Below are 13941 nucleotides of genomic sequence, written 5' to 3'. Positions count from 1 at the left end.
GAAAATTCCAAAGACCGCAGCATTGATTTGCAAGGAGTCATTATTTAAACCAACCAGTGGCTAATGTAATTATTTTAGAATAGAGATAAACTCGATATAAGAACCAAAGCAACTAAACAGCATTCCCTTCTGGGAGAAAGAGTCACTAAAGAAACTCAAATACATGTCGTAAGGATGCTGCTAGACACAAAATCCCAATAATAGCAGCTGCATGTTCAAAAGAGGTGGTTCTCCCGTGCTCGGGAGAACTGACAGATGGCCTTCATCCACGGAGGAAATAGATATTTCTGCCTGCTGTAACAGGATCAATGAGGTCATGTAAAAATGAAGCCCTTATCCCTTCACTATTTCTTAAAATTATTTTTATGCAAGTCATATTTAAATGAATTTTGGTTATTTAAAAAAGCATATATAGTTATGGTTATTAAGCAAAAATTAAGTATATAAAATAATATCCCTGCCTGCACACCCTGATCCCATTTTCCTTACCAAAAATAACCACAGTTATCAATCTGGCATATCTTTCAAGGCTTTTTCTACGTATTTATATACATAGGTTTTATTTTTGTCTTGTTTAAACATAAATAAGAATCATACTGTACGGACTGTTTTCCATTTGCTTTTTTTTTTTTCTTTTAAAAAACAACAACAAAAAGCTTTGGTGATCTTTCCATGTCTTCTGGTACCTCCCACTGGTAGCCATTTGTATGATTTTTTCTTCTTACTTATTATTAACAACACTGAAATGAATTGTCCATGTTTCTTTGTATACACTAGTAAGCATTTCTCCCCCAAGGTGTAAACTTAAAATAGGAATTGATGGGATAGAAGGTACACAAATATTACATTTTGATAGATACCACCAAATGGTCATGTCAAAAGTTCATGTCAATTTAATAGGGGCTGATTTTATCAAATCCTCCTCCCACTCCTCCCCAGAGACGACTTAGATTAGTATATTATTTTTATTTTTAATCTCTTATTATAGTAAGTCTCATTAATACATTTCTAAACATTACATATCTTTGCAGTCTCAGAATAAAGCTTAGCAGGTAAGGATGTATGATTCTTTGGAAGTACTTCTGAATTAATTCATTTGTTGCTTTATGATTTTATTTAGGGTTTTTACATCTATAGGAGAAGCACTATTATAGTGTGTATTATATAGTTTTATTCTTGTGTGCCATGCTTATAAGCCTGGTAAAATCACTTAGTAGCTCTATACCATTTTTAATGCTCTGAAAGAGTTTACAAAACATAGGGAATTATTTGTTTCTTAAATTTTTGGTAAAATATACCCTAAAACTTTCTAAGTCTAATGGGTTTTTTTAATAGAACCAAAACTTTGACACATTTATCTATTAAATTTTTAAAAATTAAAAATATCTCATTTTTATTTGGTCACTTCATTGGGTTATTTCTAGAAAATCATGTTTCATCTAAATGTCCAAATTTATAGAAATAACACCGTACAAAAATCCTTCCACAACTTCTGAAATCCCCTGCAACTCCAGACACTAGAAAAGGCAAGGAAAAAGATTCTCCCCTCGAGCGTATGGAGGTGGCATGGCTCTCTCTACACTGTGATTTGGCCCAGTGAAACTGATATTAGATTTTTGAGCCCCAGAAATGTAAGAAGACAAATCTGTGCTGTTTTCAGTCATAGAGTTCATGGTGATTTGGTAACTAAAGTATGTGCTCACTAGGACTGTTCACAAACACGCCAGTTCTCCTCCTGAGTCCATGGGACAACCATACTTCTCTGTTTCTCACTGAAGTTTGCAGTGACCATGGGACTTGCTCTCACCAATAAAATGTGACCGGAAGAGACAGGTGTTAGTTCTGAGTGGGAGATTTAAGAGTTAGTACAAAATTCATCCCATCCCCCTTTTCCTTCTATGGTGATCATGATTTGATGCCTGAGTAACTACGATGAGGAGAACCCCAAGAAACCTATATTAAACATACATCATGAAAGAGAAGTCAACCTTTTTTCGTATCAAGGCTCTGAGATTTAGGGAATGTTTGTCACTGAAGCATCACGTAGCCTATCTCGACAAATACAGATGATAAACTTTGTGCTCATTTCACAGAACCATGATGGCTGCTGTATGTACTACTCTTTCCAGTTTCCCTGCATATTCCTAATATGCCTGTATCTCCCACAATTCTGAACAGACCGTGGTGTACGCTGTGGAATTATTGCCGGAATGGCTGAGGCAGGTATCCTAAGAAAAACTAACACTGAACTGCAACTTCCTTCTTACACCTCCAGGTCCCACCACTCTCTTTCCCTAGACAATGGTCTTTGTCTGCCACCATCATAGAAATCTCTCCCTTTCCCTCTACAAGGGCCCTGAGTGATGCCAGTCTTCACACACTGACATCAGATGAGAAGGGGATCCAAAGCACCCAGACTTCTGTATCAGAGTCACATTCACTATCCAATTATAGACTGGGATTGACACGACCCCTGCACATTCATCTACGCAGCACCGCTTATCGTTATTTACCTGCTTGCTTCTCAAACCCAAAAATCTGCTTTGCTCTTGGAACATCCCAAAGAGGCTAACCTAACTCTCACCTCTAGCCCTGAGCACACAGATTAGGATTTACAGTGATTCGGGTCTCTTTAGAAAGGATCTGGGGAGCAGCACTCTGGAGCTGAGACTGCTGTAGCCAACCTTACAAACAGTGCCACCCAGACCTCCACCTGGACCACAGGCAAACGTACCACCTCCAAAATGTACCTGCTCTTATGCAGGGCTGCATCGCTCTGACGGGGGGCTGTCCCATGCCCACATGATGGGAACATCTTTCTCTCCTGAAGCTATGATCTGAGCTGGCCGCAGGAAGCCACGGAAAATGTCAAAAACAAGAAGCAACACCTTAGCAAGACCCTGCTTCATATTAAAGCCCTGCCTTTATTGGTGCAGAGATCTGCTAAAAGTTGTTATTTGAAATATCCGTAGATAGTTTGGATCTGTGGATAATTGCTATCCGCACATCTCAAATTCTTTACAGTTTTCTGTTAGACATGTCTGCGTGAGGCTATAAATAGTGAAGCAATGTCGCTCACTGTATAATACAGTCTCTCTGCTTTTACAACTCATCATGAACTTCTATGTAATTTATTTTTTATTGAAGAATTCCAATTAATGGCTTCCTGGTGATTTTAAAGCCTCAAATTATCAGTCTCTGAAAACAAAGCAGAGAACATAATTATCATAAACCGAGAATTTTTCATTTTGAAGCTTATCTGTTTGTGCTAAGTATCTTGTCTGTAAGTAATTAGTGCCTTTATTTTTTTTTCAGTAAAAATAATGACCATTCTATGCTACACATCCAAATTTTGTTAACTACTAGATGTACTGTATGTATTATATTCGAAAATGGACCACCTTGGACTAGTTTTAGAGTATTTCATCAAATGATAATAGCAACAACAAAATACATCTGTTTGTCAGAATAAATTATGTAGCATGTATTTAAAAAACCTATTATATCCTTTTGCTTTCTTTCTAAGAATAAAAGCTTCACAAAAATATGTACTTGCCATTTATTACCAGGGCTGCAACACAAGAAAAGACCCGTTTTATCTTCCATTTATAATTCCTAACTGCTAATCAAATTGATCAGCCAATAGCTTGGTTGTAGAGGGTCTTTCAGAAGGACCGTTTCAAAATGTTTTACTAGAGATAAAACAAAATTCAATGAAATTAAACCAATTTGAATGACAATGTGAGCCAAACATTCCTTTAAGTATTCTGAAAACTCAAGTTTCCCTGATTTAAGCACGCACGCACACACACACACACACACACACACACGCATACAACACACAGGGTTCTCCTGATGAAACAGGACTTGCCGTATCCTGAGAGAGACACGGCTGCTCAGGCCAAATACTGTCTGAGAGCAGTTTCCCCACCAAAGCTAGGAAACCGACTGGAATCAATGTTAGGGTCAGTTTGCTTCCTCTTAAAAAAAAAATTACATTTTTTCAAGTTATAAAACTAACATGTTCCTTAAAAAAAACTTGAAAAATACACACATACATGATGTAAAGTGTCTATTTTCCCACTTTCCATATATAAAATACTCCTTTACCTACTTGTAACATTTTATCATGCCTACTCAATGAAAAAAGAAGTACACACACAGATTTTTTTTAAAGGATAAAGAAATATATAAATTTGAATCTTGTTTATTTTACCTAATATAAGCATTTCCCCGTAACACAAAGTATTATTTCAAAAGAATAAACAGCTGCAGATTTCATAGTAGTGTTATATATATAATTTAATAATTTCCTTATGTTGGACATTTAGGTCATTTCTAAACTTTTCTCTGATAAATAATCGTGCAATAAATTATGTCTATATGTAATTTTTTGAATACACCTCTTATTATTTCCTTGGGATATAATCTTAAAGGACTACTATTGAGTTATAGGTTTGAAAATTTTAAAGCTCTTTGTTAATGTTAAAAATTGGCTATGTGGAAAGACCGTGACACTTTATATTCCTTTATCACTGCATGAGCAAGCCCTTTGCCTACACTCATCACCATGGTGAGTAATATAACACCACTGCTTACGTTTATGCTGACTTAATAATAAAATGTGGGGTTTTGTAATTTTTTTCTATATTTCTGATGAGTCATGAGGTTAAATACACTTAATATACTTATTCTCTGCCTCCGTCCCTCCTTCATTCTCTCTCTCCCTATCTCCCTCCATATACATATGCTTATTTATATTTACTTTTCCTGTATTTTGAAGGTGGGTGTTAAGATTTTTTTCTCATCCATTTTTAAGAGCTTATTATATAATAAGTGTGTTTTTTGTTTTGCATAATTATTAGAAAAATTGTGCCTTAATATGTCACTTGTCTTTCAATTTCACTTACTTTTTTGGCATATAAATACTTTTTGACTTCTATAATTGGTTCTATGTGTTTTGTTTTGTTTTGTTTTGTTTTTAAGTAGGCTCCATGCCCAGCATGGAGCCCAACACGGGGCCTGAACCCTGAGATCAAGACCTGAGCTGAGATCAAGAGTCAGACATTTAACGGACTGAGTCACCCAGGTGCCCCATAATTATTTTTATACTTAAACAAAGTCCTTTCCTATTAAACATATGATAAATATCTACTTACATGTTCTTTAATTCATATTTTAAAATATATTCTCTTTAAACTAATAATGATTTATTTTAGTGTAAAGGAAGAGGTAATGTTTTAAGTTTATAATTGCAAATTGTAAAGCAGTTTTCCTAATATCACTTACTGATCAACCACTTCCTTCTCTGGACATTTGTGATATTTTGTGTGTGGCATCCTACATTTTCATAGGTTTGTCTGGCTCATGGCTCCCTACTTTACTCTGCATATCTACCTGCCACACTGTTTTTTTGTTTTGTTTTTAGATTTTATTTATTTATTTGACAGAGATAGAGGCAGCCAGAGAGAGAGCGAACACAAGCAGGGGGAGTGGGAGAGGAAGATGCAGGCTCATAGCGGAGGAGCCTGATGTGGGGCTCGATCCCATAACGCCAGGATCACGCCCTGAGCCGAAGGCAGATGCTTAACCGCTGTGCCACCCAGGCGCCCCTGCCACACTGTTTTGATCATTCTAGTTTAGTAGTAGATTTTACTGTCAGAGAATTCTCATCTCTTTACTCTTCCTTTACAAAATATATTGTATTTTTTTACTATTTTTTCTTTTCCCATATTAATTTTACAATCATAAATTTGTTACATTAGATAAAATAATATTCTTGAAACTACACTAAATTAATTTTTTAAATTGGAGAACATCAACATCTTTATAAAAATCAGCCTTCTCATTCATAAGCAGGTTATATATTCACACTAATTATTTTAAATGTCTCTTGGCACCATTTTATGGTTTAATTTATACAGTTTCCCCTTTCACCCTGTTCTCTATTGAATTCCCTGTGTTCGGCAAATCCCCACACTACAGAGCTCATACCATCATTATTTGTTGACTGCAGTAACGATCCGTCAGTTCAAGCCCTTCCTCTACCACTGACTAGCTCTGCAATGTGGGATGAATGTCTTCGTATCTTACAATCTCGGTTTTCTCAACTGTAAAATGGTGAAGCAGCTGTATCAACCTAATAAAGTTATCATGGAAATGAACACAGGATTAACTCATCAACTTCAAAGAACAACTTACATATCTTAAGCCTCCGCAAATGTGAACGACTGTTAAGGGTTATCTGGGAAGTGTGTTACAGGAAGAACCCACAGGACTGTAGTCAGAGATGGAAGCCCAGGAAAAACGAGGAACCGATCATGACCCAACATTTTAAGGCTGATTCATATATAAAAGTTAAAAAATAACAATAGATGGTGACTGAGAAGTACTTGTCTTTGGATCCCCTAAGCACCAGAACTGACTTAGAAGCAAGGCTTGTACATGGGGGGGATGTCTGCAAGTTGGGGAAGCGTCTGGTGTGACCAGAGCCCAGGATGATCCGCAGGCCGTAGGGAGCTGGGAGTAACAACCTCAAATCAAATGGAAGGAACACAACAGAGAAGTATCTCTGGAAAAAGAGAATATGTTAAACTCATCCTCAGCTCAAATATAAACCATATTTACCCCACAAAGTGGGAAATTAAGGAAATTATCCAAATAATTCATATCCTTTTCCAAAAACAGCCTTCTGCTTGGCCTGCATTGGTATGAACACAGTATACTTAGATATTTGAGCCCAACTGCCCAGCTGGATAATAGTTTCCATTCTCCACTTCAGTGTTCTGTAGACCCAACCATAGTGTTTTAAAAAAGCCAAGGACTAACTTTAGCCACTGGTCCTGCTTTCAATAAAGCCTTATTTTAATAGAAACACTGTGTCTCTCTTCCAAGTCCCCACCTTTTTTAGGCAGCTTGCCAGCTGAAGGCAGAAAGAGAATTCTAGCACATTGTCCCCAAATTCCAGGCAGATCACAAAAATAAACTGTCCCAGAATGTATTCCTTTTAAGAAAAATTGCTTATTCAAGGCTTGCTTTTCGTGTTTGCCTTCCTTCTTCCCTTTCCAGACACTTTTTCTTCTAACATCATGCTGTAAAGTTGCCATCTGTCTCAAACACATACATACACAAAAGGGAAATCCACTTACAATGAGTACTGGAAAGAAGAAAAATAAGTTGGTTACAAGTGGGTGTTCTGCAGCACATGACTTTTCCAACCCCATGGCCAAAATCTGAATTACCTCCCAGTCAATAGTCTCCTAGTTTGGTCTTCAAGACAAAAGTAAAAAAAAAAATAAAATAAATAAAATAAAATAAAATAAAATAAAGATATATATATAGATAGATAGATATATCTTTTTTTTTTTTTTTTTTTTAGATTTACCATTGCACAACATTCCCAAGGGAACACTTGTTTTTTTTACAATTGCTCTGACATAAGGATGGTCAGGAATTAGATTTTATAAAGAAGAAAACTAAAACCCAGAAAGGCAAGTCACTGCTGAAGATTACAGGTTGGCTAAAAATTGCCAAGTGTGCATCTGAGGATGCCCTGCATCAGAATCACATGGGACACTTGTTCAAGTGCATCTCTTTACAAGCATAAATTGGATTGTATCATTCTTCTGCTAAAAAACACTCAATAGTTGCCCATTCAACTAGAAAGAATCCACATTCAGATCTCACACTCCTCACCACAACGCAGGACACGCCCCTCTCCACCCTGAGACCTCATGGGCTGGTGTTCTTCCCTCGACCACTCTCCGCCACCAACCCCTTCTTGGTGGTCCTCATTCACACACGGGATGTTCCTGTCTCCGGGTCTTTGTGTGAGCTCGTCCCTCTGCTTCTTCCCTCAAATCTCCAAATGACAGTTTCTTCCTCCCTGAGTCTCTGAAAAGCCATCGTCATCCGTACCAGCAACTGCAGTCCCACACAAGCATGTATCCACTTATCATACTTTATTTTTCATCTCATTGATCAATCTCTGGACTTAACTTCTTTATGACATGTTTATCAGTTACTTCCCTGCCCACTCACACGCAGACACACATGTTTGACTAAAAGCTTCACAGAGGCAGTAACTTGTCTGTCTTATTCAAAACCTATTGTCAATAAAATGCGGCTTACTTGGCACCATCTCAGACAGAAGCAGTTCCTATCTGGGAATAGGGGCCTGGGGATCTGAATTTTAAATACTCTCCTAGATTATTTCAAAGCACTTTAATGTTTCAAAAGTCCAGATGATAAATAATTTAGCCAGGGCTGGACAGACACCCTTGATTCTCCGTGACACACTTTCCACTGCACCAAGCTGTGGTTTTAAAATTGCTGGTCTATTTCAAACAGCTGCTTTAGCAGGGAAGTCATTTGGAGATTCATGCTGGGCTTTCACTGTAGATGCAGATTAAGTGGTACCTTAAACTGCTTTCCCAAAATTCAATATTTCTGTCTCTAGTGTAGGCTTGGGCTTTGATGGGAAGCCTCAGAATTATTTGTGCAGATCAAGGGAGAGAACATTCTACAAAGAGCTGGGTCTCATTCTCAGTTGACTCACTGACTGCTTATGGGACCTTGGGCAATTTTATTAATTATTCCAGGTCTCATCATCCCCATCCTAAGAGTGAGGGTGTTGAGTCTGATTATCTCTGCAGTCTCTTTGCATTCAAATATTTTATGATGCCAAATCATTCCAATTAATGCAAAAAGAGCCCTTGCGGTTGTATTCAGTGTTGTGAAAGGACTGTGAACAGCCCAGCATTCATGCCATGCAGCCCAGGCCAACCACAATCACCCAACCCCAGTCTAATGCTTAGTATCTTGTCTTGCATCAGAAAAAGACAAGAAAATATCCCATGCACACTGAAAAATAAAATGCATTTGTGCTGCCTCCATTTGATTCCACTTAGATGCCAGTAAGAGATGTTTTGGTTGGGCACCTGGTAGGATGTACAACAGTTTTGTTTGTTAGAAAATTCTAACATTGGGGCGCCTGGGAGGCTCAGTCGTTAAGCGTCTGCTTTCAGCTCAGGGTGTGATCCCGGGGTCCTGGGATCGAGCCCCGCATCAGGCTCCCTGCTCTGCTGGGAGCCTGCTTCTTCCTCTCCCACTCCCCCTGCTTGTGTTCCCTCTCTTGCTGGCTGTCTCTGTCAAATAAATAAATAAAATCTTAAAAAAAAAAAGAAAGAAAATTCTAACATCTATCAATGACCCAAATAGAATGATAGAAGGTTCCTCTGCCCTTCATCTTATACACACACACACCCATTTTTGAAAAACCTAAAAGGAATCCCCAATTGTTCTTCTGAGGGACTCTAAAGGCAGAGTCGAGCTTCATGTTTTCACTTGAAAATTAGGGCGGAATAAAATCATCCTGATGTTTCTAAAGGAAAGAGGAGGGCTGTCTTTATTTGCCAGAACTGGCACGAGGCAGTCTCTGATATTCACTGCCAGGAAGTTCTTTAAAATAGAAGCCAACTGGTGTACAATGGATGGGGGAATGTTTTGGGCAAGGAGAGGGGGTGGCAGGGTGTTAATGGAAGGTGCACGAGAAGCTGATGAATGAGTAAAGCTATGACTGGGCTATCACATTCAGAAAGCAGGCAGGATAGATCATTTTGGTTACATATACCAAAGAAAAGAGGTTGGGAAAAAATAGAAAAAAAAAAAAGCTCTGCAATAGAATCTTTCTTAAGTAAACTTTAAGAAATTTGGTTCTCTATCTTGGTCAGGATTCCTTTTTGGTCTTCAGTCTTTCTAACATAGTCTACCCATGATACATGAGATTGCTCCATTTTAGAAGGAAAACATATCACCTAATGAACTATCAGTCCACTTCCCTTTCAGTGTCACTCTACATTTAAATTTTAGATAACTTATATGTATGAATGCAAACATAAGATTCGTGAGGTGTGAGTATAAGCACACTACCTGACTTCTTAAGTCTCACACACATATCCGTCTTTTTAAGCCTCACTTCTTACGTAAACAATAACCACTGGAACCATGTTCTATGGTAAAATATATGAATTATCAAGTGCTTTGTATAGGTGCTTCTGTTTATCTTCTGATGCCTGTGGATCTTAGCTGAGAGAAAGAAGAGGACTTGCCATAAATTTGATAAAGCCACACCACCTAATAAGGAATAGCAGGCCTTTTTTGTTCAGTAAACAAGCAGTGGTGTTGGGAAACAGACCTGGATCTCACTTCCCTAACCTACAAACGTGTTCTCCCTCATAAAACTTTACCAAGTTGTTGACAGTTATCCACAACATAGAGGCAAGGTTCTGTTAAGACATTGTGTACTTTTCAATTTCAACAACTCACATTGTAGATGTGATCAAAAGAGTCTGTAAATGCTATTTAAAAGGCTGACGGCATTATACAATAGTGCAAAATGTTATCTGAAGAAAAATGACCACTGAAGATTAGAAAGGGAATTATTATCCCCAATGGCTAGCAGCTAAGACAAGGAAATCCATTGCTCATTACCAGACAGGTGATTTTCCTCCATCAGTCCTACAGCGTAAACTACTAATGTTTAAAATATAAAAGTAAAAACTGCACAAAGATCTCATAATTTTGGAGTATTCTTAGCCAAGGCCTTTAAGCACTGCCCGGAAGTTGCCTTCTGTAGAAGCTACCTGTTATCAACACGGTGCTAATGGACTTTGATAATTCACTGGCTCCTCTTAAAAACCACATCTTCAGGTTGAAAGGGACCCGTCCAGGGAGCCAGAGGCTCTAATTTCTGATAGTTGTTCCTTGTGATTTGGTAATGCCCAGGGAGGTGAGAGAAGATGGGTAGTAAACAGATCCAGAATTTTCTAGGAAGACGGTCTAAACAAGGCTTTAAGAAAAGTCACTGAAAATGTCAGCCCAGCCAACAGAGAAAGGTTCAGGGAGCAACAGAGGCATGGCATATACTTTTTCATCTGTTCAGTCTGACCCTGGGCCCACTGCCATAATCTTTTTTAAGGTTAGTGGTGGGAAGGCTGCTGCCTGAACGTTTGCAGAGGTCTCTAACATCCTCTGCTGAAGAACCCTAAACCTCAGGTACTATTTCAGAGGAAATGGACAGCACAAAACACAGACAGAAGATCAGCCGCAGCAGACCCTGGATGTAAATAAGTTCCACTAGCCTTTCTGAAATGACTTAAAGGCTGGGGTTGTCAGGGGCGGTGAAGGGGGCGAATGGAGTGTGAGTGTGTGTGTGTGTGTGTGTGTATTTTTCCCCAATGTGGACCTTTGCCCAAATATTTTAATAGGTGCAGCACAGAAAAAAGAAGGAAAAAAATTAACTATTTAGCTAAGCAATTTAAAAATTCTTTACAAAAAATAATAATAAAAAGAAAGACTTTAACAAAATTGCAGCTATAGCAGGTCTGTGAGGGTAACTTAGTAAAATACTCAGTGGATGGCTGCAAACCTCTAATGGAAAGTTGTATAAGTGGCTGAGGCCAAAGTAGGCATTAATTACAATGAAAAATCAGTTTAGAGTAGGCCACAACTAAATTGGAAGCTGGTCCTCTAGGTAAAACAAAGAAAGTGAACAGAGCCTCAGATTTGATTACATGGCAATACAAGAAAAATGTGCTGTATGTTGTCTATTATTAAAGCTGCTTTGGGGCCCTGTGTTGGGTGCCTCAGGGATTTTAATAAAAAATTAGTAATAGGTCTGCTGCCCTGGCTCACTGTGGTTTTTTGGAGTATTTGTGGGTTCAGGGCTGGTCCTGCAGTGCAAATTAAGTCATTTCAGACAAGCAGTCTCACAAAGTGTTATGTGATAGCAAAGTTCAAATACTGCACTTTGGCTCGAAAAGGACATAGCCCCCCACCGGAGGCTGATTTGGAGTTTCAAAGAAATAATAAAATTTCATCATTCCGGGGGTGGGGGGGGGAATGAAAAGGAAAGAAAAAAAAAAAAAGAAAAGAAGCAACTGGTTGTTTTTGTGTGTCTTTGATTGCTCTTGCCAAACACTGGTCCTGGTATATAAACTATATGAGTGCATAAAATATTGCCAACGAGTGAGTTAATGGCAGAGAAGGCAACTGTTAACCTGGGATTTTTCTTTCTTTCTTTTTTTTTTTTTGTCTTACAAATGTTAACTCTATAACTCTTTTTATATTGATGTAGTGATAGTAATAATATTGTCTTTATTACTAATATCACCACTGGGTCCATGGCACGACTGTATATATCCTAGCCATGAAACATTAACAAAAGTTCACCCTGATTAAGAAATCAAGCCCATAAATCTACATTCTTTCAAAGATGAAAATGTCTGGGGCAAATTATTTTCTACAAGACAGTTACGTGAAAAAGATATTTCCCAGCATTTCCTAGGTATACTATAGACGTGATGGCATTTGCTACCTGAGACCAACAGTCCCTGGTCTTAGAATCCTAATAAATGCAGTACAAGTTCAATAGACTGAGGTTGCTTGGGTAGGGGGTGTATTTCCCACCTGTACCCTTGACCAATATTTGAATAAGCCCCACAAGGGAGACAGAATGAAGTGCTGACATATTATGGATATAAAAAGCATGTACATGTGTGAGCATGAGTGTACGTGGGTATGGGTGTGGTAGTGGAGGCAGGGGACTTTGAGTGAGAAAGAAAATAAACTTTTGTCTACATAATTGAAAAATTCTTTGTCATAATCCCGTTTTTAAGTTTAATAAATAAGGGAACTCCCACTCCATGCCCATGCAAAATATTCGTTGTCTGGCTCCCAACAATATCCAGTTTTAGGACTTGCCTAATCTGTTAGCAGAGGATCTGGGAGCATAATTCAACAGATCTCAAGAAGTTCCAGGAAATCCCAATTGTCCCCAAACATCTTCTTCCTCTACCTGATGACCAATACCTGAAATTATATGAGTTAGAGAGCTACTCCTTTAAGTTAAAGCATTGACTGCTATTAAAATGCAGATTTTCCTGCAAAATCTTTTTAACCTTGGAGTACATGAGGAAACAGAAAGCACAGGGAAAGAACAAGGGGCCCTTGAGATAGGGAATTGGCTGGAGAACACTGGAAATAAACTTTATCGAAGCAATGACTTTTCTAAGGGTCATCTCTCAAAGCCTCAGACAGTCCCTATGGAATCATGGAATCGCTATCTTACATTGAGAACACATACCAGAGGATGGGGAAAGTGCCCGTCAGATGGGAAAGCACCATGATTTCAGACCACAGGGGTCATTCAGACTTAAAAAGCAATCATGCCTCTTCATTCACACCTATGACAAATATCTGTTAAGCATTTATAAGGCGTCAAACATTGTTCAAACTTCTGTGAAACCAGAAGTGAAAAACACAGTTCCCTTGGTCATCATCCCCAGCTTCTCAATGGCGCAAGTCTCATAAAATTTCCCCAAACTGTTGAAAAACTAGGGTCAAAAACCAAAGGACAGGAGAGGATAAATGTATGGGTAACATAAAAAAGATGGTAAGAGGACACAGATGGGTTCAAGCACAAAAAAACCTGATAATACTGACGTACATTCAAAGTTGTCATCCGGAAGATGCCAAGAGGTGGCTTCAGTTCTTCCAGCACTTTGGTTGGGGTGATCATATCATATTTATTTTCTGATTATATTAAAGAAACAAAAACCCCAATGGCAGTGATTAATGTCTTGTACTCCTGCAACAACATGTTTCAAAACAAACTGTGCAGTATCATCTTGTACCGATAATACATTACATCTTCTTAAATATTTTCAAAGTAGGGTACTCAGTTTTTCAAAAGTTACATAATCGTGATAAGGATATTTCAAATGTATGTCTGGTTCAATAACAAGCAGGCTACTGAGTTATGAAATCCATATATATATATGGAATATATATATATATATATATCTCCAGGAATCTCAGAATGGAAAAAATCACATATTGAGATTTAAAGCAATGATAGACTATTTCTGTGTATATATATAT

This window comes from Ursus maritimus, unplaced genomic scaffold (genome assembly GCF_017311325.1).
Source record: "Ursus maritimus isolate PB19 unplaced genomic scaffold, ASM1731132v1 scaffold_6, whole genome shotgun sequence".
Classification (NCBI taxonomy): Eukaryota; Metazoa; Chordata; class Mammalia; order Carnivora; family Ursidae; genus Ursus; species Ursus maritimus.
Note: the sequence above shows the minus strand (reverse complement) of the source record.